Source organism: Coregonus lavaretus (genome assembly GCF_964263955.1).
Source record: "Coregonus lavaretus genome assembly, chromosome: 9".
Classification (NCBI taxonomy): domain Eukaryota; kingdom Metazoa; phylum Chordata; class Actinopteri; order Salmoniformes; family Salmonidae; genus Coregonus; species Coregonus lavaretus.
In genome coordinates, this window is record NC_139996.1 from 50,729,283 (window position 1) to 50,753,808 (window position 24,526).

Genomic DNA, 24,526 nt, shown 5'->3' on the forward strand with positions numbered 1-24,526 from the left:
GGGTTATATGGATAATGAAGGGTTATATGGGTAACCCTAAGTAATGTAGTGATTGTTCTGCATCCTGGGTAAGACCAGAAGGTGACCATTATTATAGGAAATATAGAACATATCAACCTTCAGTTACAATTTTATAAAACGTATAACCATTCATTAATAAATAAATTGGTCATTTAGCAGACGCTCTTATCCAGAGCGACTTACAGGAGCAATTTGCCTTGCTCAAGGGCACATCGACAGATTTTTCACCTAGTCGGCTCGGGGATTAGAACCAGCGACCTTTCGGTTACTGGCACAACATTCTTACCCACTAACCTACCTGCCGCCCTCATTGTAATGTAACTACAGAAAGTATTCACACCTCTTGACTTTTTCCACGTTTTCTTGTGTTACAGCCTGAATTTAAAATAGATTAAATTGAGATTTTCTTGTCACTGGCCTACACACAATACCCCTTAAGGTTTTTTGACATTTTTTTAAATGTATTAAAAATGAAAAGCTGAAATGTCTTGAGTCAATAAGTATTCAACCCCTTTGTTTTGGCAAGCCTAAATAAGTTCAGGTGTAAAACTGAGCTTAACAAGTCACATAATAAGTTGAATGGACTCACTCTGTGTGAAATAATAGTATTGAACATGATTTTTGAATAATTAACTCATCTCTGTACCCCACACATACAATTATCTGTAAGGTCCCTCAGTTGAGCAGTGAATTTCAAACACAGATTCAACCACAAAGACCAGGGAGGTTTTCCAATGCCTCGCAAAGAAGGGCACCCATTGGTAGATGGGTAAAAATATAAAAAGCAGACATTGAATATCCCTTTGAGCATGGTGAAGTTATTAATTTCACTTTGGATGGTGTATCAATACACCCAGTCACTACAAAGATACAGGTGTCCTTCCTAACTCAGGGATTTCACCATGAGGCTAATGGTGACTTTAATACAGTTACAGAGTTTAATGGCTGTGATAGGACAAAACTGAGGAGGATGGATCAACAACATTGTGGTTACTCCACAATACTAACCTAATTGACAGAGTGAAAAGAAGGAAGCCTGTACAGAATACAAATATTACAAAACATGCATCCTGTTTGCAACAAGGCACTAAAGTAATACTGCAAACAATGTGGCAAAGTAATTAACTTTTTGTCCTGAATACAAAGTCATGTTTGGTGCAAATACAACACAACACATTACTGAGTACCACTCTACATATTTTCAAGCATAATGGTGGCTGCATCATGTTATGGGTATGCTTGCAATCATTAAGGACTGGGGGATAAAAAAGAAACAGAATGGAGCTAAGCACAGGCAAAATCTTAGAGGAAAGCCTGGTTCAGTCTGCTTTCCAACAGACACTGGGAGACAAATTCACCTTTCGGCAGGACAATAACCTAAAACACAAAGTCAAATATACACTGGAGTTGCTTACCATGACAACATTGAATGTGCCTGACCGGCCTAGTTACAGTTTTGACTTAAATTGTCTTGAAAATCTAGGGCAAGACTTGAAAATGGCTGTCTAGCAATGATCAACAACCAACTTGACAGAGCTTGAATAGTTTAAAAAATAATAATGTGCAAATATTGTACAATCCAGGTGTGCAAAGCTCTTAGAGGCTTACCCAGAAAGACTCACAGCTGTAATCTCTGCCAAAGGTGTTTCTAACATGTATTGAGTCAGGGGGTTGAAACTTATCTAGTAAAAATATATTAACGATTTTTTTTCATGATTTTTCTTTACAAATGTTAGTATTTTTCTTCCACTTTGACATTGGAGTTTTTTGAGTAGATTGTTGACCAAAAATGACAATTAAATCCATTTTAATCACACTTTGTAACACAACACAATGTGGACGTAAAGGAGTGTGAATACTTTCTGAAGGCACTGTAGGTGATTTACATAATGTAAATCATGTAGATTTACATTTCTCTTCTATAGTGTATTATTGATAGCTAAATTATAAATATTTATTTTAGATTTACATTTCTGTTATATTATTGGTAGTTACAATGTATTTGTTTTTATTTAGGTTACACTGCAATTCAGCTTTTAGCTGCCAATGTTGTACAACATGAATAAACTAAACTATGATTATTATAAATGCATAGCATAGCAGTTTATATGATATTGTGAACAGAGTGACTAAATGTTCGAGAAACATTTATAGTTTGTAAATATGGATCTATATAAGAACATTGTTTTTTGTAAGTGGTAATGTTTTATTTGTTGTAACCAGCAGTCTATAAAACTATCCAGAATGCCAATCCAAAACAAGTCTGTCTGTATAGACCTGTCTAAAGCATAGTTTAGTGAACAATGTGATTTCCCCTATTGCCTTGAAATTCTAAAGTTATTTCCTGCGCAATGAATGGTGTACAGGTGTCTAGGGGAACTAACTGCAATTATGAAATGCAGGGCAGAAAATGAATTGTCTTTCAGCCATTGTGTCTATATATTAGTTATTTGAGCAGTCTTTTACATTGCCTCTATATCCTGATAAATAAAAATGGCTTGTGTGCCTATACAGAACTTTTGCCTCTGGGGGGGTTCTTGAGCCAAAGGAGGTTCATATAGGCTGCGTTTACACAGGCAGCCCAATTCAGATCTTTTTTCCACTAATTGGTCTTTTTCACAACAGATCTTTTTCAGATCTGATTAGTCAAAATACCAATTAGTGACAAAAATATCAGAATTGGGCTTCCTGTCTAAACGCAGCCAATGGGTGTTCGAGCAGTAAGCCTTACGAAGATGACTGTAAAACAAAAGTCATGAGTGAAGTCGGGGAAGGTGCATCTGCGGCAGCCGAAAGTCAGACACCGTATTGGTTTTCCAACATCATGGCAAGGCTCATGCTGGCTTGACATGCTCATGGGAAACTGGGAAACTGGGAAGTGGGAAGTCGTAAATCCAACATGATTGGGCTAGTTTGTGTGGTAAGGACTGAAGTAACCGACATAGACGAAGGTCGAGTAGTGAAGTCGGGGGAGGTGCATCTGCGACAGCCAAAAGTTGAACACTAATGTGGTTTTCCAACAGCAAGACTCATAACAAGGCAGTGTTGTCATTGTTTGTATAAAACAAAATAAATATGCCTCATTTTACATTTAAGTCATTTAGCAGATGCTCTTATCCAGAGCGACTTACAGTTAGTGAGTGCATACATTTTCATACTGGCCCCCCTGGCCCCCCGTGGGAATCGAACCCACAACCCTGGCATTGCAAACGCCATGCTCTACCAACTGAGCTACACAGGGCCTCCAACCCCCATATCACACACTCACAAACTGAAATCAAATGTGTGTATGTTGAATAATCAATTGGTGAGAGTCTCAAATATCACATTCATTTGTATATACAACTCACTGGCCAGTTTATTAGGTACACCACCCAGTTCACGAAAATGGATTGCTCCTGCAGACAGTGAGTCACATGGCCATGGCATGCTATATAAAGCAGGCAGACAGGCATCGAGGCATTCAGTTACTGTTGAATAGAACGTTAGAGTGGGCAAAACAAGTGACCTAAGGGACATTGAGCGTGGTATGATCGTCGGTGCCAGGCGCCGGATCCAGTATCTCAGAAACAGCCCCCCTCCTTGGCTTTTCACGCACATCAGTGTCTAGGGTTTACTGAGAATGGTGCGGGGAAAAAACAAAAAACATCCAGTCAGCGGCAGTCCTGTGGGCGGAAACAGCTCGTTGATGAGAGTTGTCGAGGGGGAGAATGGCAAGAATCGTGTAAGCTAACAGGCGGACCACAAACAGGCAAATAACGGCACAGTACAACAGTGGTGTGCAGAACGGCATCTCAGAATGCACAACTCGTCGGTCCTTGTCATGGATGGGCTATTGCAGCAAATGACCACACCGGGTTCCACTGCTATCAGCTAAAAACAAGTGGGCAAGTGATCACCAATACTGGAGTGGAAAAATATTGCCTGGTCCGACGAATCCCAGTTCCTGTTGTGGCATGCTGATAGCAGAGTCAGGATTTTGCGTAAGCATCATGAATCCATGGACCCATCCTGCCTGGTGGCGGTGGTGTACCGTCGTCCAATCTGCAGCAACTGTGTGATGCCATCGCGTCAGCATGGACCAACATCCCAGTGGAACGTTTCCGACTTGTAGAATCCATTAGATTAGGGCTTATTTGAAACATGTTCATAGTTTTGATAGCTTCTTACGCGGGATGGTTAATTTGTGTGTACCCCTTTAAGAGTGTCCCAGAATCTGAAAATAAGAAAATGTAAATTGAACAAAAATATAAACACAACATGTAAAGTGTTGGTCCCATGTTTCATAAGCTGAAAGAGATATCCCCAAAATGTTCCATATGCACAAATAGCTTATTTCACTTAAATCTTGTGCACAAATTTGTTGACATCCCTGTTAGTGAGCATTTCTCCTTTGCCAAGATAATCCATCCACCTGACAGGTGTGGCATATCAAGAAGCTGATTAAATAGCAAGATCATTACACATTGTGCTGGGGACAATAAAAGGCCACTCTGAAATGTGTCGTTTTGTCACACAACACAATGCCACAGATGTCTCAAGTTTTGAGGGAGTGCGCAATTGGCATGCTGACTGCAGGAATGTCCACCAGAGCTGTTGCCAGAGAATTGAATGTTCATTTTTCTACCATAAGTCACTCCAATGTCATTTTAGAGAATTTGGCAGTACGTCCAACCGGCCTCACAACCGCAGACCACGTGTAACCACGCCAGCCCAGGACCTCCATATCCGGCTACTTCAACTGCGGGATCATCTGAGACCAGCTACCCGGACAGCTGATTGCACAACCAAAGAATTTCTGCAATGTCAGAAACCGTCTCAGGGAAGCTCATCTGCGTGCTCGTCGTCCTCACCAGGGTCTTGACCTGATTGCAGTTCGGCGTTGTAACTGACTTCAGTGGGCAAATGCTCACCTTCGATGGCCACTGGCACGCTGGAGAAGTGTGCTCTTTACGGATGATTCACGGTTTCAACTGTACCGGGCAGATGGCAGACTGTGTGTGGGCGAGCGTTTTGTTGATATCAACAATGTGAACAGAGTGCCCCATGGTGGCGTAATGGTATGGGCAGGCATAAGCTACGGACAATGAACACAATTGAATGTTATCTATGGCAATTTGAATGCACAGAAATACAGTGATGAGTCCCTGAGGCCCATTGTTGTGCCATTCATCCGCCGCCATCACAAGGATCTGTACATCATTCCTGGAAGCTGAAAATGTCCCAGTTCTTCCATGGCCTGCATACTCACCAGACATGTCACCCATTGAGCATGTTTGGGATGCTCTGGATCGACGTGTACGACAGCATGTTCCAGTTCCCGCCAATATCCAGCAGCTTAGCACAGCCATTGAAGATGAGTGGGACAATATTCCACAGGCCACAATCAACAGCCTGATCAACTCTATGCGAAGGAAATGTTGCATTGCATGAGGCAAATGGTGGTCACACCAGATACTGACTGGTTTTTGGATCCACAAACCTACTTTTTTTTAAAGGTATCTGTGACCAACAGATGCATATCTGTATTCCCAGTCACGTGAAATCTATAGATTAGGGCCTAAATAATTTATTTCAATTGACTGATTTCCTTATTTTAACTTTAACTCAGTAAAATATTTTAAATTGTTCCATGTTGCGTTTATATTTTTGTTCAGTGTAGCTAGCTTTGGTAAAATAGGTATTTAGTTTTGAATGGTTTTGGCTACAGGCAAGCGTTTTTTTGCAACGTAAAGGTGCAACCATGGACACAAAGCCATGCTCCGTTTGTTTCTATGGTAATTCGTACAATATGTTAAGAATTTGCAATAAATATGATAAGTTACGAATTCCAATTTGTTGTGCTAACGTTAGCTAGGTGGCTAATGTATACAAGGCTAGGGGTTAGGGTTAAGGTTAGGAGTTAGGTTGAAGGGTTAAGGTTAGGGGAAAGGTTAGCTAACATGCTAAGTAGTTGCAAAGTTGCTAATTAGCTAAGATGCTAAAGTTGTCCGTGATGACATTCGACTATGCTAACATTAGCTAGGTGGCTAATGTTGGCTAGGTTAGGGATTAAGGTTAGGGTTAAGGTTAGGTTAAATGGTTAGGGGAAGGGTTAGTTAATATGCTAAGTCAGGGGTGTCAAACTCATTTTAGCTCAGGGGCCACATGGAGGAAAATCTATTCCCAAGTGGGCCGGACCGGAAAAATCATGGTATATATAACTTAAAAACAGACCACGTGTAACCACGCCAGCTTCAGATTGTTTTCTTTGTTTTAATACGATCAACATACAACATAAAGCTGGAGCCTGAGGACAGTGTGTCCAAAATAGTAATTCTCAGGCAGAAATGTAGATAAAAAGAATGAAATCCTGTTCCCCAAACAAGTGCAAGAACCACGGAGTCAAGAATAGGTTAAATATACAAATAAAATAAAATCAATTAAAAACAATAGCACATCAACATAAAAACATATAAACATAAAGCTGGAGCCTGAGGACAGTGTGTCCAAAAGCACAACATCACTATTAATCATAAAACACGTCAAGTTTATTTGAAAATTCTAAAGAAAAAGAACACAAACACACAATGCCTTAGTGATTAACAGAACTGTTTCACAGATCACAGAACTATATCAGGGGGTCATTTCTCAGGCAGAAATGTAGATAAAAAGAATGAAATCCTGTTCCCCAAACAAGTGCAAGAACCACAGAGTCAAGAATAGGTTAAATATACAAATAAAATAAAATCAATTAAAAACAATAGCACATCAACATAAAAACATATAAACATAAAGCTGGAGCCTGAGGACAGTGTGTCCAAAAGCACAACATCACTATTAATCATAAAACACCACAAGTTATTTGAAAGTTCTGAGGACAAAGAACACACAAACACACAATGCCTCAGTGATTCACAGAAGTATATCACAGATCACAGAACTATATCAGGGTGTCTCATGTAGCACTTTAAGTGGGGTTGCATAGTTTATTTGACTCCTGATACCTGGCATCTTTTAGCTTTCACCAGCGCATCAATATCAGGCGTCACATCCTGAGTGGCAGCCAACTTCAGGATGTGATTCAAGTGCTTGTGCATGAGCCTTGAGCGCAGCTTTGTTTTATTTATGCTCATTACAGAGAAAACTTGCTCACAAAGATATGTGGTTCCAAACATGCACAACAGTTTTGCAGCGAGGGCTGTCAAGTTGGGGTAACCTGGCAAGAGATTCTGATTAAATGTGTCCAAGCCAGCTGCGGCAAATTTGCCCTTCAAATCCGAGTCACACTGCAAGTCTATTATTTCAAGTTGGATGCTGACGGGCAGATCAAAGGGATTCACGGTGAATGGCGAGCAAAAAACGTTGAAGTCTTTCTCCAGTTCACAAAAAATCTGAAAGCGTTGCTCAAACTCCCGTAACAGTCCCATTATTTTATATTTGAACCGCTTCATGTCTGCCACATGTTGGGTCGCGCACACATTTTTCAGACAGGGGAAGTGAGCTGCATCACCACCGGCAAGTTGCGTCTCCCACAATGACAGCTTCAACTTGAAAGAACGTATGCTGTCATAATACTGCGTGACAACTTTGTTGCGCCCTTGCAGCTGTTTGTTCAAGTTATTCAGGTGCTCTGTAACATCCACCATAAATGCAAGGTCCTGCATCCATTCTGCGGAATGGAATTCTAACACTGGTTTGCCCTTTTCTTCCATGAACTGTTCAATTTCTTCTCGTAAATCAAAGAAACGCCTCAGCACCTCGGCTTAACCATCTTACCTCAGTGTGGTATGGCAGGCCATAGATGTGGTCTTTCTCTCTGAGAAGGCTGTCAAACTGACGGTGATTCAGGCTTCTGGATCGGATGAAATTAACAGTTTGGATGACCACCTTCATGACGTTATCCATCTTTAATGACTTGCAACACAAAGCCTCCTGGTGCAAAATACAGTGAAAAGTCAAAAAATCACGTCCTCCATTTGCAGATTGCACTTTCTCTCTGAACTTTGTCACAACGCCTGCTTTTTTCCCGATCATTGAGGGCGCACCATCTCTAGCCACCCTGTCCAGCGCGCCGACGAGTGCGGTAAAAATATCAGCTGCTGTCGTTGTATCTGTCATCGGCACCAACTCCACGAACTCCTCGGTGACGGTCAATGTGTCATCAACTCCGCGGATGAAAATGGCCAGTTGTGCAACATCTGTAATGTCCGTGCTTTCATCAATTGCAACCGAAAACGCAATAAATGACTTTACTTTTTGCTTCAACTGGCTGTCCAAATCCACTGAAAGATCGGAAATCCTGTCTGCAACTGTGTTTCTTGTCAGGCTGATATTTACAAAAGCCTGACGCTTTTCAGGGCACACAATCTCCGCTGCCTTCATCATGCATGTTTTTACAAATTCACCCTCACTAAATGGTTTTGAAGCCACTGCGATTTCATTAGCAATGAGGTAGCTAGCTTTCACTGCAGCGTCACTGATGTCTCGGCTGTGAGTAAACACAGACTTGACCTACTTGCTCTGCCCCGGTATAAACAGTTTGCTTGCTTAACACAATTGCTATTGCGCCATCCAGTGGACGCAATTGGAACAGCAGTTTATTTTATTGAAAAATTGCAGCGCATTTTTATACTTTACAAAATCATCTCGCGGGCCGGATTAAACCCGTTTGCGGGCCTGATCCGGCCCGCGGGCCGGACGTTTGACACCCCTGTGCTAAGTAGTTGCGAAGTAGCTAAAAAGTAGTAAGTAGTTGCTAAGATGCTAAAGTTGTCCATGATGAGATTCAAACACGCAACTTTTGGGTTGCTAGACGTTTGCGTTATACGGTCGTCCATTCACCCCGACCAACCGCCCTCCTTTAATTTTTGCCTTAAGTAACCTCCTGTCTTATGTAACCATACCAAGCGTAACATATCATACTACTTTGAGTGTCTCGGATCTTGGTTTACTATGCTACGTCTAGTCCAGTGGTTCCCAAACTGTGGGGCACGCCCCCTAGGAGCGGCACGAGGGGTCCCAACATGGCAGTGTTAACATAGCTGCTATTGTTTATAGAAGTTTTTCTTTATAAATGTCTAAATAAACTTTTCTATACCCCCATATCACACACTGACAAACTGAAAACAAAACTTATGTACAATGAATTGGTTAGAGAGAGAGTTTTCACTTTCCTTTATCCCCTGTAGCTTTAGACTCCAAGTATGGGTAACTGCATACTTGGAGTGTCTGAAAGTGGGCGTTGCAAAAGATGTAGGTGGATCAACACTGATGTGTGTAACATCAGCGCTCCATTATTGGTTAGACCGGCCATAGCCAGGTGCACCGCGTGTCAGCTTAACGTTTACATAGCAGGTTAAGATAATTAACGTAGCAGGTTAGGACACTTAAGTGGCAGGTTAAGAGAATGAGGTTAAAGTTAGGGAAAGGGTTAAGCTTAGCTAAAACGCTACAGTTGTCAACAATCAACTTGTCGTGCAGCCCAATCAGCCATGCAAAACGGTCTTGAGTGGCAACAAATCTGCCCAATTAGATGATTATCTTTCCATACACTCACTTCTGTTGATCCTCCCACTGTATGCAGTTACCCATGACTCTTAAGCCGTGTTCACATTGGCAGTTTGAAGTGACTCAAATCCTATTTATTTGCATATACGATTCAAATCAATTTTTTCCCCTGCAGAATGAACAGCCAAAAAGCACATGGAATCAGATATTTCAAGCCGCATTTTAAGTCAGATACAAATCTGATTCCAGGCCATGTGACTTGTGTCTGAATGTTCAAATCTGCCCTCAAGTGGTTTTTAGACTGTTATTTGGCATATCTTGTTGCTTGCTAGCTACTCTGTTGACAGTTTGAGTGGTAGCTAACTAGCTTGTTAATTGTTTACAAACAAATTAGTGAATGTGCTAGAAAGCTTAACAGCTACCTAGCTAGCTAGTTGACTGCTGTGGCTAGCCAAAAAGGACTAGTTTTGAAAGTTGGATCATCTTATCCATTGAGGCTTTGAAAGTATTCTTACCCTATGATTTAGAACATTTAAAGCAACTGGGAAACCTCCATGGCAGGCGTTGTTGCTACATAATTTCTGAGTGATAGGCAGCACCACCACCAATCAGTCTACACACCCGTCATTACTATGACAACTAGCATAGCCTTGTCAGCAAATGACTGCTGTCTGAACACACACAAATCCGATTTGGTCACTTGTAACTTGCTGTTTGGACAGTTAGTAGTCCAAAACTGATTTGAGCATTGAGGCCTGCAGTGTGAACAAGGCTTTAGAATCGCGGCAAAGTTTGTTCCTGTTTCTTCTTCTTCTTTTTCATGTGGTTTTCCGGCAGACCAGACGCTTTGTTGCGTCTTGCTGCCTTTCACAGTTTGGAAAGTACATTGCACATTTGTTTGGTTGCTGTTTCAGCCACATCTTTGGCCACGTTAGTGTGGGTCAAACAAAAACAGCCAAATAGTGCCTCCCACAATGCAGGTGATGGCTGCATGGTGCAGTTGTTGAAAACAGAGTATATCTCACTGGTCATCCCCAAAGCCAACACCTCCTTTGGCCGCCATTCCTTCCAGTTCTCTGCTGCCAATGACTGGAACAAACTGCAAAAATCTCTGAAGCTGGAGACTCTTATCTCCCTCACTAACTTTAAGCATCAGTTGTCAGAGCAGCTTACCGATCACTGAACCTGTACACAGCCCATCTGTAATTAGCCCACCCAACTACCTCATCCCCATATTGTTATTTATTTTGCTCATTTGCACCCCAGTATCTCTATTTGTACATCATCTTCTGCACATCTATCACTCAAGTGTTAATACTAAATTGTAATTATTTTGCACTATGGCCTATTTATTGCCTTACCTCCATAACTTACTACATTTGCACACACTGTATATAGATTTTCTATTGTGTTATTGACTGTACCTTTTGTTTATCCCATATGTAACTCTGTCTTGTTGTTGTTTTTATCACACTGCTTTGCTCTATCTTGGCCAGGTCGCAGTTGTAAATGAGAACTTGTTCTCAACTGGCCTACATGGTTAAATAAAGGTTAAATAAATAAATAAAATGTAAAAGAGCGAAGTGTCTTCTCCAGCAGGTGGCGTTTTTTCCACCAAGCAAGGGGTTCTTGTATGGAGATCAATTAGTATTGAATTTGGTTAACAAAAAATGGAATGTCTTATTTGCTACGTGTGGCTTATTTCGTAATGATTAGGTTGTTACGAGTGTACGGATATAAGTAGGACACGTGACATCCCTAGTGCCTGGTCGTGTGGGATACACGCGTATCTGCCCTCCCATTGGCTAGAATGGTCGCACCTGATCTTGCCTCCTCATTCAGCATGGCGTGCTTCAAATTCAAACACTTACATCTTCATAATAGATCTGGAGTTTTCAATAGGAATACGTGGATGACGTCAGCGCTATCGCTAAATCAAATCAAATTGTATTTGTCACATGCGCCGAATACAACAGGTGTAGACCTTACAGTGAAATGCTTACTTACAAGCCCTCAAGCCCTTAACCCACAATTCAGTTTTAAGAAAAATAAGTGTTAAGTAAAAAATAGATAAGTAATTTTTTTTCCAAAAATAATAAAATAATAATAATTAAAGAGCAGCAGTAAAATAGTAGTAGCGAGGCTATATACAGGGGATAGCGGTACAGAGTCAATGTGCGGGGGCACAGGTTAGTCTTTTGGACCTAGACTTGGTGCTCCGGTACCGCTTGCCGTGCAGCAGCAGAGAGAACAGTCTATGACTAGGGTGGCTGGAGTCTTTGGCAATTTTTAGGGCCTTCCTCTGACACCGCCTGGTATAGAGGTCCTGGATGGCAGGAAGCTTGGCCCCAGTGATGTACTGGGCCATAGGCACTACCCTCTGTAGTGCCTTGGGTCGGAGGCCGAGCAGTTGCCATAGCAGGCAGTGATGCAACCAGTCAGGATGCTCTCGATGGTGCAGCTGTAGAACTTTTTGAGGATCTGAGGACCCATGCCAAATCTTTTCAGTCTCCTGAGGGGGAATAGGCTTTGTCGTGCCCTCTTCACAACTATCTTGGTGTGTTTGGACCATGATAGTTTGTTGGTGATGTGGACACCAAGGAACTTGAAGCTCTCAACCTGCTCCACTACAGCCCCGTCGATGAGAATGGGGGCGAGCTCAGTCCCTCTTTTCCTGTAGTCCACAATCATCTCCTTTGTCTTGATCACATTGAGGGAGAGGTTGTTATCCTGGCACCACACAGCCAGGTCTCTGACCTCCTCCCTATAGGCTGTCTCATCGTTGTCGGTGATCAGGCCTACCACTGTTGTGTCGTTGGCAAACTTAATGATGGTGTTGGAGTCGTGCCTGGCCATGCAGTCATGGGTGAACAGGGAGTCCAGGAGGGGACTGAGCACGCACCCCTGAGGGGCCCCGTGTTGAGGATCAGCGTGGCAGATGTGTTGTTACCTACCCGTACCACCTGGGGGCAGCGCGTCAGGAAGTCCATGATCCAGTTGCAGAGGGAGGTGTTTAGTCCCAGGGTTCTTTTATTTTTATATTATTTTTTTTTTATTTTTTTTATTTTTTTTTAGGGGGTAGATCAGCTTTAATACTGCAGATAGACTGTAAATTCCATCAATGTAATTGTCTGCATCACTTCCAATCCCCCATATGTTTTTTTTCTCGCAAATATATATATATATATACAGTGGGGAGAACAAGTATTTGATACACCGCCGATTTTGTAGAGGACTGTCATTTTTATCGTAGGTACACTTCAACTGTGAGAGACAGAATCTAAAACAAAAATCCAGAAAATCACATTGTATGATTTTTAAGTAATTAATTTGCATTTTATTGCTCACCTACCAACCATTAAGAATTCCGGCTCTCACAGACCTGTTAGTATTTCTTTAAGAAGCCCTCCTGTTCTCCACTCATTACCTGTATTAACTGCACCTGTTTTAACTCGTTACCTCTATAAAAGACACCTGTTCACACACTCAATCAAACAGACTCCAACCTCTCCACAATGGCCAAGACCAGAGAGCTGTGTAAGGACATCAGGGATAAAACTGTAGACCTGCACAAGGCTGGGATGGGCTACAGGACAATAGGCAAGCAGCTTGGTGAGAAGGCAACAACTGTTGGTGCAATTATTAGAAAATGGAAGAAGTTCAAGATGACAGTCAATCACACTCGGTCTGGGGCTCTATTCAAGATCTCACCTCGTGGGGCATCAATGATCATGAGGAAGGTGAGGGATCAGCACAGAACTACACGGCAGGACCTGGTCAATGACCTGAAGAGAGCTGGGACCACAGTCTCAAAGAAAACCATTAGTAACACACTACGCCATCATTGATTAAAATCAAGCAGCGCACGCAAGGTCCCTCTGCTCAAGCCAGCGCATATCCAGGCCCGTCTGAAGTTTGCCAATGACCATCTGGATGATCCAGAGGAGGAATGGGAGAAGGTCATGTGGTCTGATGAGACAAAAATAGAGCTTTTTGGTCTAAACTCCACTCGCCGTGTTTGGAGGAAGAATAAGGATGAGTACAACCCCAAGAACACCATCCCAACCGTGAAGCATGGAGGTGGAAACATCATTCTTTGGGGATGCTTTTCTGCAAAGGGGACAGGACGACTGCACCGTATTGAGGGGAGGATGGATGGGGCCATGTATCGCGAGATCTTGGCCAACAACCTCCTTCCCTCAGTAAGAGCATTGAAGATGGGTCGTGGCTGGGTCTTCCAGCATGACAACGACCCAAAACACACAGCCAGGGCAACTAAGGAGTGGCTCCGTAAGAAGCATCTCAAGGTCCTGGAGTGGCCTAGCCAGTCTCCAGACCTGAACCCAATAGAAAATCTTTGGAGGGAGCTGAAAGTCCGTATTGCCCAGCGACAGCACCAAAACCTGAAGGATCTGGAGAAGGTCTGTATGGAAGAGTGGGCCAAAATCCCTCCTGCAGTGTGTGCAAACCTGGTCAAGACCTACAGGAAACGTATGATCTCTGTAATTGCAAACAAAGGTTTCTGTACCAAATATTAAGTTCTGCTTTTCTGATGTATCAAATACTTATGTCATGCAATAAAATGCAAATTAATTACTTAAAATTCATACAATGTGATTTTCTGGATTTTTGTTTTAGATTCCATCTCTCATGTCACGCCCTGGCTCTGGGGACACTTGTATGTTGAGCCAGGGTGTGAGTTTCCTTTGGGTATTCTAGTTTTGTATATCTATGTTGGCCAGGGTGGCTCCCAATCAGAGACGGCTGTAGCTCGTTGTCTCTGATTGGGAGTCATACTTAGGTAGCCGTTAGGCATTCATTCATTGTGGTTTCTTGTTCCGTGTTGGTTCGTGTATGTAACCAGGGACGTCACGTTTTCGTTTTGTTGTTTTGTTCGTGTGATCATTATATCAATAAATATGTTCGCATTCAACGCTGCGCCTTGGTCCTCCTCTCTCACTGACGATCGTGACAGAAGAAACCACCAAGACTGGACCAAGCAGCGTGTCCAGGAGCCATCGCCAGGGAGATCTCTAGCAGATCTCCTTCGCCTCCTCGACTGGGTCAAGCCGGGTGAGGAAGAGAAGGGCTTGACATGGAAGCAGAAGGGCGAAAGGCTGGCGAGGGACATGGAGACCTGGTCCACGGGTAGGAGAGACGCCCAGAATTTTTTTAGGGGGGGGCTAACGCCGTGGACGACGGGCCAGCAGGAGACCGCGGCAGAGCGGCCCAGCGGGTTGGCAGAGGAGGCCGCCAGGTTACGGGGGCCACTGGTCGAAGAGGGGATGGAAGGTGTAGAGGCACGGCGAGAGGTACTGGGGTGTGTTACCAGTCCAGTCCGGCCCATTCCAGATCCCTGCGTAGGACCAGTGGTGTGTGTCCCCAGTACGGTCCGGCCTGTTCCTGCTCCCCGTACCAAGTCAGTGGTGCGCTTCGTCAGCCCGGCTCGGCCCGTTCCTGCTCCCCGCACCAAGTCAGTGGTGCGCTTCGTCAGCCCGGCTCGGCCCGCTCCTGCTCCCCGCACCAAGTCAGTGGTGCGCTTCGTCAGCCCGGCTCGGCCCGTTCCTGCTCCCCGCACCAAGTCAGTGGTGCGCTTTGTCAGCCCGGCTCGGCCCGTTCCTGCTCCCCGCACCAAGTCAGTGGTGCGCTTCATCAGCCCGGTCCGGCCCGCTCCTGCTCCCCGCACCAAGTCAGTGGTGCGCTTCGTCAGCCCGGCTCGGCCCGCTCCTGCTCCCCGCACCAAGTCAGTGGTGCGCTTCGTCAGCCCGGCTCGGCCCGTTCCTGCTCCCCGCACCAAGTCAGTGGTGCGCTTCGTCAGCCCGACTCGGCCCGCTCCTGCTCCCCGCACCAAGTCAGTGGTGCGCTTCGTCAGCCCGGTCCGGCCCGCTCCTGCTCCCCGCACCAAGCCAGTGGTGTGCGTCGTCAGTCCGGCACAGCCCGTGCCTGGTTCAGCACCGGTCAGCTGCTTCACGCCGGACCTAGAGCAATCCGCTCCACCAGTGTGCAGTCCAGCTCCGGCCAGCGGGGCCAGACCGGACCAGGGGTACTTTGGGGGGTTGGAGAGGGAGTGGGGATCAGGCCCGGAGCCGGATCCGCCGCCAAGGTGGAGTGCCCACCCGGTCCCTCCCCTGTGGTGTTTGGTTGGCGCGGCCGGAGTCCGCGCCTTTAGGGGGGGGGTACTGTCACGCCCTGGCTCTGGGGACACTTGTATGTTGAGCCAGGGTGTGAGTTTCCTTTGGGTATTCTAGTTTTGTATATCTATGTTGGCCAGGGTGGCTCCCAATCAGAGACGGCTGTAGCTCGTTGTCTCTGATTGGGAGTCATACTTAGGTAGCCGTTAGGCATTCATTCATTGTGGTTTCTTGTTCCATGTTGGTTCGTGTATGTAACCAGGGACGTCACGTTTTCGTTTTGTTGTTTTGTTCGTGTGATCATTATATCAATAAATATGTTCGCATTCAACGCTGCGCCTTGGTCCTCCTCTCTCACCGACGATCGTGACATCTCACAGTTGAAGTGTACCTATGATAAAAATGACAGACCTCTACATGCTTTGTAAGTAGGAAAACCTGCAAAATCGGCAGTGTATCAAACTCACATACACTACCGTTCAAAAGTTTGGGGTCACTTAGAAATGTCCTTGTTTTCAAAAGAAAAGCAAATTTTTTGTCCAATAAAAGAACATCAAATTGATCAGAAATACAGTGTAGACATTGTTAATGTTGTAAATGGCTATTGTAGCTGGAATCGGCTGATTTTTAATGGAATATCTACATCGGCGTACAGAGGCCCATTATCAGCAACCATCAGTCCTGTGTTCCAATGTCACGTTGTGTTTGCTAATCCAAGTTTATCATTTTAAAAGGCTAATTGATCATTAGAAAACCCTTTTGCAATTATGTTAGCACAGCTGAAAACTGTTGTGCTGATTAAAGAACCAATAAAACTGGCCTTCTTGAGACTAGTTGAGTATCTGGAGCATTAGCAATTGTGTGTTTGATTAAAGGCTCAAAATGGCCAGAAACAAATAACTTTCTTCTGAAACTCGTCAGTCTATTCTTGTTCTGAGAAATGAAGGCTATTCCATGCGAGAAATTGCCAAGAAACTGAAGATCTCGTACAACGCTGTGTACTACTCCCTTCACAGAACAGCGAAAACTGGCTCTAACCAGAATAGAAAGAGGAGTGGGAGGCCCCGGTGCACAACTGAGCAAGAGGACAAATACATTAGTGTCTAGTTTGAGAAACAGGCGCCTCACAGGTCCTCAACTGGCAGCTTCATTCAATAGTACCCGCAAAACACCAGTCTCAACGTCAACAGTGAAGAGGCGACTCCGGGATGCTGACCTTCTAGGCAGAGTTACAAATGGACAGTACCAAAACAAATGATCTAATGATTCTGTCTCTTCCAGGCAAAATCTGCAGAGCTGGGAAGATTGTATCCCCCATATAAAAAACATTATATTGGTAGCAAGAATTTTGTATAATAATTTAAATTGAAAAATTCTAAGTTTTGAATCCAGCATCGTTTTGCGTATCAGTTCATAAACACTATGCCATGGAATCGGTACGTCAAAAATCTCTTCCCAACTATTTTGCAATCTATATGGGTCGGCTGTCAATCCTTTGGTCCTTAAATTAAACTGGTATACTTTTTATTTATCACAATTTTCTTTAACCAATTATGTTCTTTAATGCAGGGCCGACAGACAAGTTCCTTACTTTTTCCCCCTTCCACTTTCCTCTTCCATTTTTGCGGTAATGCTGCAATTATTTGGTTGTAATTTTGGGTAGAGCAGACATTTCCATATGTTTTTGTTAGCTGCATGTGCGACATAACTCCACCAGTCCTACCTATGATATCATTTACAAAGATTATACCTTTTTAAAACATTTATTCAAAAAATAATGTTTTTTTATCAATTAGTATATTTGTTCTGTCGTTTCTGGAGGATTAAATTGAAATTGCAACCAACTTTCTATGGCTTGTTTTAGAAATAGTGATATTTGGGAGATGATTTCCTTTTCAAATAACTGAAAGTGAGAGGTTGTAATCTGAATAAAGGGAAAAAGGCCATTCTTGAACATGGGGTGAGACAATCTTACTAATTTGCTAGAGAACCAGTTCGGATTTAAGTATAACTTTTGTATGACTGAAGCTTTTAGTGATAGGTCTAATGCTTTAATATTTAATAATTTCTGTTCTCCGAATTCATATTCATTATATAAATAGGCCCGTTTAATTTTGTCTGGCTTGCTGTTCCAAATAAAATGGAATATTTCTTTCTCATATAATTTAAAAAACTGTTCGCTAGGCGCAGGCAAGACCATAAGCAAATAGGTAAACTGGGATAATACGAAAGAGTTAATCAGGGTTATTTTTCCACAAATTGACAGGTATTTACCTTTCCATGGTAGCAAGATCTTATCTATTTTTGCTAACGTTCTATTAACATTTATTGGAGTGAGATCATTTATTTATTTTGGGATATGTATTCCGAGTATATCCACATCACCATCAGACCTTTTTATTGGTAAACTACATGGTAATGTAAAAATATTTTTGTGACCAGAGAGGTTAGAAAATGTATCTAGATCCTCTATGAGGCTGTGGAGGCATTCAAGTTGTGGATTTAAAAGAAAACATGAATAATCAGCGTACAATGACACCTTTGTTTTTAAGCCCTGGGTTTCTAAACCCTTGATATTATTGTTGGATCTGATTTTAATAGTCCCAGGGTTCTGAACTTTGAGGGCACTATGGTGTTGAACGCTGAGCTGTAGTCAATGAGTAGCATATTCCAGTCTGTGCTAGCAAAGCAGTCCTGTAGCTTAGCATCTGCGTCATCTGATCACTTCTTTATTGACCGAGTCACTGGTGCTTCCTGCTTTAGTTTTTGCTTGTAAGCAGGAATCAGGAGGATAGAATTATGGTCAGATTTGCCAAATGGAGGAAGAGGGAGAGCTTTGTACACGTCTCTGTGTGTGGAGTAAAGGTGGTCTAGAGTTTGTTTTCCTCTAGTTGCACATTTAACATGCTGGTAGAAATGAGGTAAAACTGATTTAAGTTTCCCTGCATTAAAGTCCCCGGCCACTAGGAGCGCCGCCTCTGGATGAGCGTTTCCTGTTTGCTTATAGCCTTATACAGCTCATTGAGTGCGGTCTTAGTGCCAGGATCGGTTTGTGGTGGTAAATAGACAGCTACGAAAAATACACTATCTACTGGTTTTATGCTAGTCAGAACTAGGAAACTCTGAAATTTCAGACTTTTCCTAGTTCCGACTAGCATGTAAACACGGCATTAATGTAAATGGTGCGCACAGGGAGCAGCGCTAGCAGCGACGACGTCATCACTTTATCCAAAAACATGGCAGACATTGGATATATATAAAATGTTAATATCTTCGGCTGTGAGTGATGAAAAATCACTAATTGGCCTCAGCGACAATTATTTGAATAATTCAATGGATGTTTTGTGCACTAAAGTGTCTTATTAGGAATGTTCTAATCTACCCTCTCTATGTGGCCATTAATTATCCTAACCTGCTGTGTAAATTCTCCTAACCTGCTATGGGTGGTCCTCTGTAGCTCAGCTGATAGAGCACGGCGCTTGTAACGCCAAGGTAGTGGGTTCGATCCCCGGGACCACCCATACACACACAAAAAATGTATGCACGCATGACTGTAAGTCGCTTTGGATAAAAGCGTCTGCTAAATGGCATATTATTATTATTATTATTATTATGAAAAGTCAAATTTGACGTTAATTTTACAAAAGCTGGACCCCTTCTAACCATGACCCCCTTTTTTTGCTGCCGAGTACCCAACAACCGGATGTTCCGGTTTTCAGGGGAAATTGAAAAAGGGCCTGTGACACTACTTCCGCTTTTGGACTTTAACAAGGCGATTTAACTCCTCCTCCACATTTACTGGGTTGGTTGAACAGTGCAGAAGAGAACCTACCCTGACATTTTTTTTTTCTTCTTGTCAAGACCAGTATGTAGGGGATCTAGTTTCAGGCGTTTCTTTTACGCCACCTATTACGTTAGGTAACTGTTTTGGGGTTAGGGCTTTACTGTAACTGCCGGTTTCTACATTATTTTCCTTTTTCCTGTTTTGGAACGCACTAGTGTGTCGTGAACAACATTGAGTGAGCAACAATAGTGGAATCGGTGGTTCACCTTCAAAATACAAGTCCCCCATTGAGACTGATGCAAACGGATAAAAATAGTGGAATCGTGCCACAATTGGGCTAGATAATGTTAAACAAGATTGGAATGTTGTTATATAAATTAAATAGAAGACAATACTTAGTTAATTTGACACAAAACTAAAAAATATGTTGAAATCGCACTGTTTATTAGACTAATTGAATTGCGGACATACTGTACTTACATGCACTGTACAGCTTTACTTATGGATCTTGGGTCAATAAAATGGAGTATCAGCCTACTCAGTGACACCCACAGATTACAATTCTGAAGAGTTTACACAAATATTAGCGTTATAGCTCTTATTGTGGAACTTTAACTGTGGGATATCACCTCACTATTCAGCCTATTATTGAACATTCATGTTGCAATGTGCAGCCTTACCCTACGAATATTGGGTCCATGAAATGGGGTATCAGCCTTTTCATAGAACATAACTGTGAAGAGAAATTTAGCATTGTAGCTCTTATTGTTGAACTTTAACTGTGGGAAATCACCTTCCTAGTCACTCTATTGTGTGTATTGGACAACTAAGGAAACATCTTTCAATTCTCTCATTGACTTACAAACCCCCTGCATGGTCTGCTTCCCGGAGGTTTTGCGATGTTTCGCCTCTGGGTTTAGTAACTCGGTGACGTGATTGTCCTATGGTGATTTTGCATACAACCTTCTCACAATTTTCTGGGAAAGGTGCAGGATAGTTGCTTCCCAGCTAGCACATAATGTTCTGAGAACCATATGTTTCTTATAGCTTGGTGAGAGTGTGGTTGTCCTATGGTATTTTGCATACAAGATCCAATGTTGTCCACAGGTCCCTAAACGTCTTTGCTCCATGAAAGAAGCAGAGATCACAGAGAACTTTACCGATGTCAACTAGATTGAAGCATTCCTTCTATCGATTTATGACATTATTCTGGTGAGCAAGGGTTTACTTAGTCTTCTAGGGCAACATATAATGACAGAAGAGAAGCTGCATGTAAGCCTATCTAATTAAGGACAAGTTGACTAACAAATAGCTGACCAAAATGTTGGAAATTATAAGCAGAAACATATATAAATCAAGCAGCAACAAAAAATCCTGCACCCCCAGTCAAAAAATAGTTCTGCTGTCTCTGACTGTAGCCTACACCGCATTTCTTTATTTGCAGGGTTAGGGTCGGGTGCGGGCCTCAGATTGTCACTTTATCACATAGGCCTAGTCTGGAGGTTGCGGATGGGTTATTAGCAATTGTGGGCGGGTGCGGGTGAACAATCAGCTGACCAGCGCACCAGGCCTAAGTAGCCTATGCCCCCAATCCAATTCTGAAGTCTAATACATCCACTGTGCGATTTCAACAGATGTTTATATATACTTAACAAAAATATAAATGCAACATGTAAAGTGTTGGTCCAATGTTTCATGAGCTGAAATAAAAGATCCCAGAAATGTTCCATATGCACAAAAAGCTTATTTCTCTGAAATGTTGTCCATACATTTGTTTATATCCCTTTTAGTGAGCATTTCTCCTTTGTCAATATTATCCATCCACCTGACAGGTGTGACATATCAAGAAGCTGATTAAACAGCATGATCATTACACACCTTGTGCTGGGGACAATAAACCACCACTCTAAAATGTGCAATTTTGTCACAACACAATTCCATCGATGTCTCAAGTTGAAGGAGCATGCAATTGACATGCTGACTGCAGGAATGTCCACCAGAGCTGTTGCCAGGGAATTGAATGTACATTTCTCTACCATAAGCTGCCTCCAACGTTGTTTTAAAGAATTTGGCATCATGTCCAACCAGCCTCACAACCGCAGACCATGTGTAACCACACCAGCTTCTTCACCTGCGGGATCGTCTGAAACCAGCCACACGGACAACTGATGAAACTGAGGAGTATTTATGTCTGTAATAAAGCCCTTTTGTGGGGAAAAACTCATTCTGATTGGCTGGGCCTGGCTCTCCAGTGGGTGGGCCTATGCCCTCCCAGGCCCACCCATGGCTGCGCCCCTGCCCAGTCATGTGAAATCCATAGATTAGGGCCTAATAAATGTATTTCAATTGACTGATTTCCTTATATGAACTGTAACTCAGTAAAATCTTTGAAATTGTTGCATGTTGCGTTCATATTTTTGACCAGTATAGTTTATATTCAACAGATCATTATCTAGACCAGGGCTCTCCAACCCTGTTCCTGGAGAGCTACTGTCCTGTAGGTTTTCGCCCCAACCTTGATCTAGCGCACCTGTTTGTTATAATTAGCTGGTTGATGAGCTGAATCATGTTAGTTAGGGTTGGAGTGAAAACCTAAAGGATGGTAGCTCTCCAGGAACATGGTTGGAAGGCCCTGGCATGATTCCACTATTTTTATCCGTTTGCATCAGTTTCAATGGGCGACTTTTATTTTGAAGGCGAACCGCCGATTTGACTATTGTTGCTCACACTAAAAATTTTCACGACACACACATCTGGGAAGCTAGCTACGCAGTAGACGGATAGCTAGCACAATGAATTTGCTCTATGCCAGGAAAGTATGTTGAAATAGCTATATCAGAGGGTATGAATGTGATCAATCGCAATTATCATAGATTGATATTGGTCAATTCATTAATGTGTGAAGTCTAAGACAAGTGTAGCAAGCTACTTGCCGTACATTTTTGCTTGCTACGCTAACAGTTAGCTAGTGTTAGTTAGCTACGCCTATGATGACACATTTCAACAAGAATACAAGAAAGAAAGGTAGGCAATGGCCTCTTGACTCAATCGTTATCTGATTTTACAGAATATAAGCAGTTTGTTTCAGTTATGCCTCATCTAATGTATCTCCGGCGTTGTTCTATACAGTAGCTAGTTAGCTCGCTAGTTATGCTAATACCGTATCCGGGACTGGCAGCTAGTAGGATTGCTAGCGATTTTCCAAATAGGTAACGTTAGCCAACTTAGTAGCAAGTTTTTTGTATTGGCTAGTTACCAAGTTTAGCGCGATAACATAGCTAGGTAGATGTTTTCGCTGGGTAGCCACACACACTAACAAATTAGGTAACGTTACTATAACTATGAAAAAAAAACATTTGCCACTAACATTAGTATTAGCTGGGTTTCTGGTTGGTTCTTGGTTGTGTGTTTGTCCACCGAATATGTAACGTTAGCTACTTAGCTTTCTAACATTTTCTAGCTAGCTCACGTTTGCTAGTAACGTTAGTAGCTAATGTTAGCTACATTTGTTTATTTTTGGCTAACGTTAGCTGGTTGACTAGCTTGCCCATTTGTTAATGTTAACTAACTAGCTGGTTAGCCGTAGCTGTTTCAGACGCATTTTCTTGAGTTAGCTATGGTTTGAGCTAACTAGCGAATCAGTTTGCCAAAATCCTATTTCTTATTTGAAGTTATCCTAGCTGGATAACGGTAAACTCAAGCTGACCTCCAAGGTAACGTTAGTTAGCCACTTAGTATGACTATCTATTTTGAAAACATACGTGCTTATCTACTTAGTGCTTCAATTGTTTGTTTTTTTACTTGAGAATTTCAACACATACTTAATAATTGTGATTGAAATAATATTTCTCCAAGCGGTCACCATTTTTGCTCTTGCTAATCTGGTTCTCTCCAATCAATAACAAACTGACAGATTGAGAGCATACATTTTCCCTCGAAAACCGCAGACAAAGTAAATAAATCCAGGTTATCTATTTGATAAAGACATGGACCTAGGCAACATGGCCTTTTCCCAATTGCATACTTGAGTGTTTTCTCCTATGCTCCTAATCAAAATCATTGGATGAGAAGGCCGAAGGTTCCTCCCCTCTGACCTTCTCCTCCAATGGGTTTTGAGAAGGAGAGAGGAGGTGAGGATTATGCAATTGAGAAAAGGCCAATGCCTGTGTTCAGTCAGTGCCATTAGAGCTGAAATGTCAGTCTATGAATATGGACATACACTGAGTGTACAAAACATTACGAACACCTTCCTAATATTGCGTTCCACCCGCTTTTGCCTTCAGAACAGCCTCAATTCGTTGGGGCATGGACTCTACAAGGTGTCGAAAGCATTCCACAGGGATGTTGGCCCATGTTGACTCCAAAGCTTCCCACGGTTGTCAAGTTGGCTGGATGTCCTTTGGGTGGTGGACCATTCGTGATACATTCACATTTTAGTCATTTAGCAGACGCTCTTATCCAGAGCGACTTACAGTTAGTGAGTGCATACATTTTTCATACTGGCCCCCCGTGGGAATCGAACCCACAACCCTGGCGTTGCAAACGCCATGCTATACCAACTGAGCTACATCCCTACCGGCCATTCCCTCCCCTACCCTGGACAACGCTGGGCCAATTGTGCGCCGCCCCATGGGCCTCCCGGTCACGGCCGGCTACGACAGAGCCTGGATTCGAACCAGGATCTCTAGTGGCACAGCTAGCACTGCGGTGCAGTGCCTTAGACCACTGCGCCACTCGGGAGGGGATACACACGGGAAACTGTTGAGCATGAAAAACCCAGCAGCGTTGCAGTTCTTGACACACTCAAACCGGTGCTCCTGGCACCTACTACCATACCCCGTTCAAAATCATTCTTTAACCTGTCTCCTCCCCTTCATCTACACTGATTGAAGTGGATTTAACTTGTTCTTGGGACCCCAAGGGGTGTATGTTTTGCTTTTTACCCTAGCACTACACAGCTAATTCAATAGATAGTTCACTGCATATGACATGATATGGTGGTTATCACTTTTCAATCTCAGACTAACAGCATTGGAGTTGTAATAATGCAATAACACAGTTGCATAATAATATGCTTGTGGTGTTGTGTATTCGGGTTGCT

The 24,526-nt window shown here is 42.9% G+C and overlaps 1 protein-coding gene across 2 annotated transcripts in view; it reads left to right on the forward strand.

Moving 5' to 3' along the window:
* Positions 1–22,196: 22,196 nt before the first annotated feature.
* Positions 22,197–24,526, forward strand: part of ambra1b (autophagy/beclin-1 regulator 1b) — a 46,682-nt gene continuing 44,352 nt past the window's right edge. For both annotated transcript variants that reach the window (XM_084169414.1, XM_084169415.1), the window contains exon 1: positions 22,197–22,449. The gene's annotated coding sequence lies outside the window, so the exon portion shown is untranslated. The remainder of the gene's footprint in view (positions 22,450–24,526) is intronic.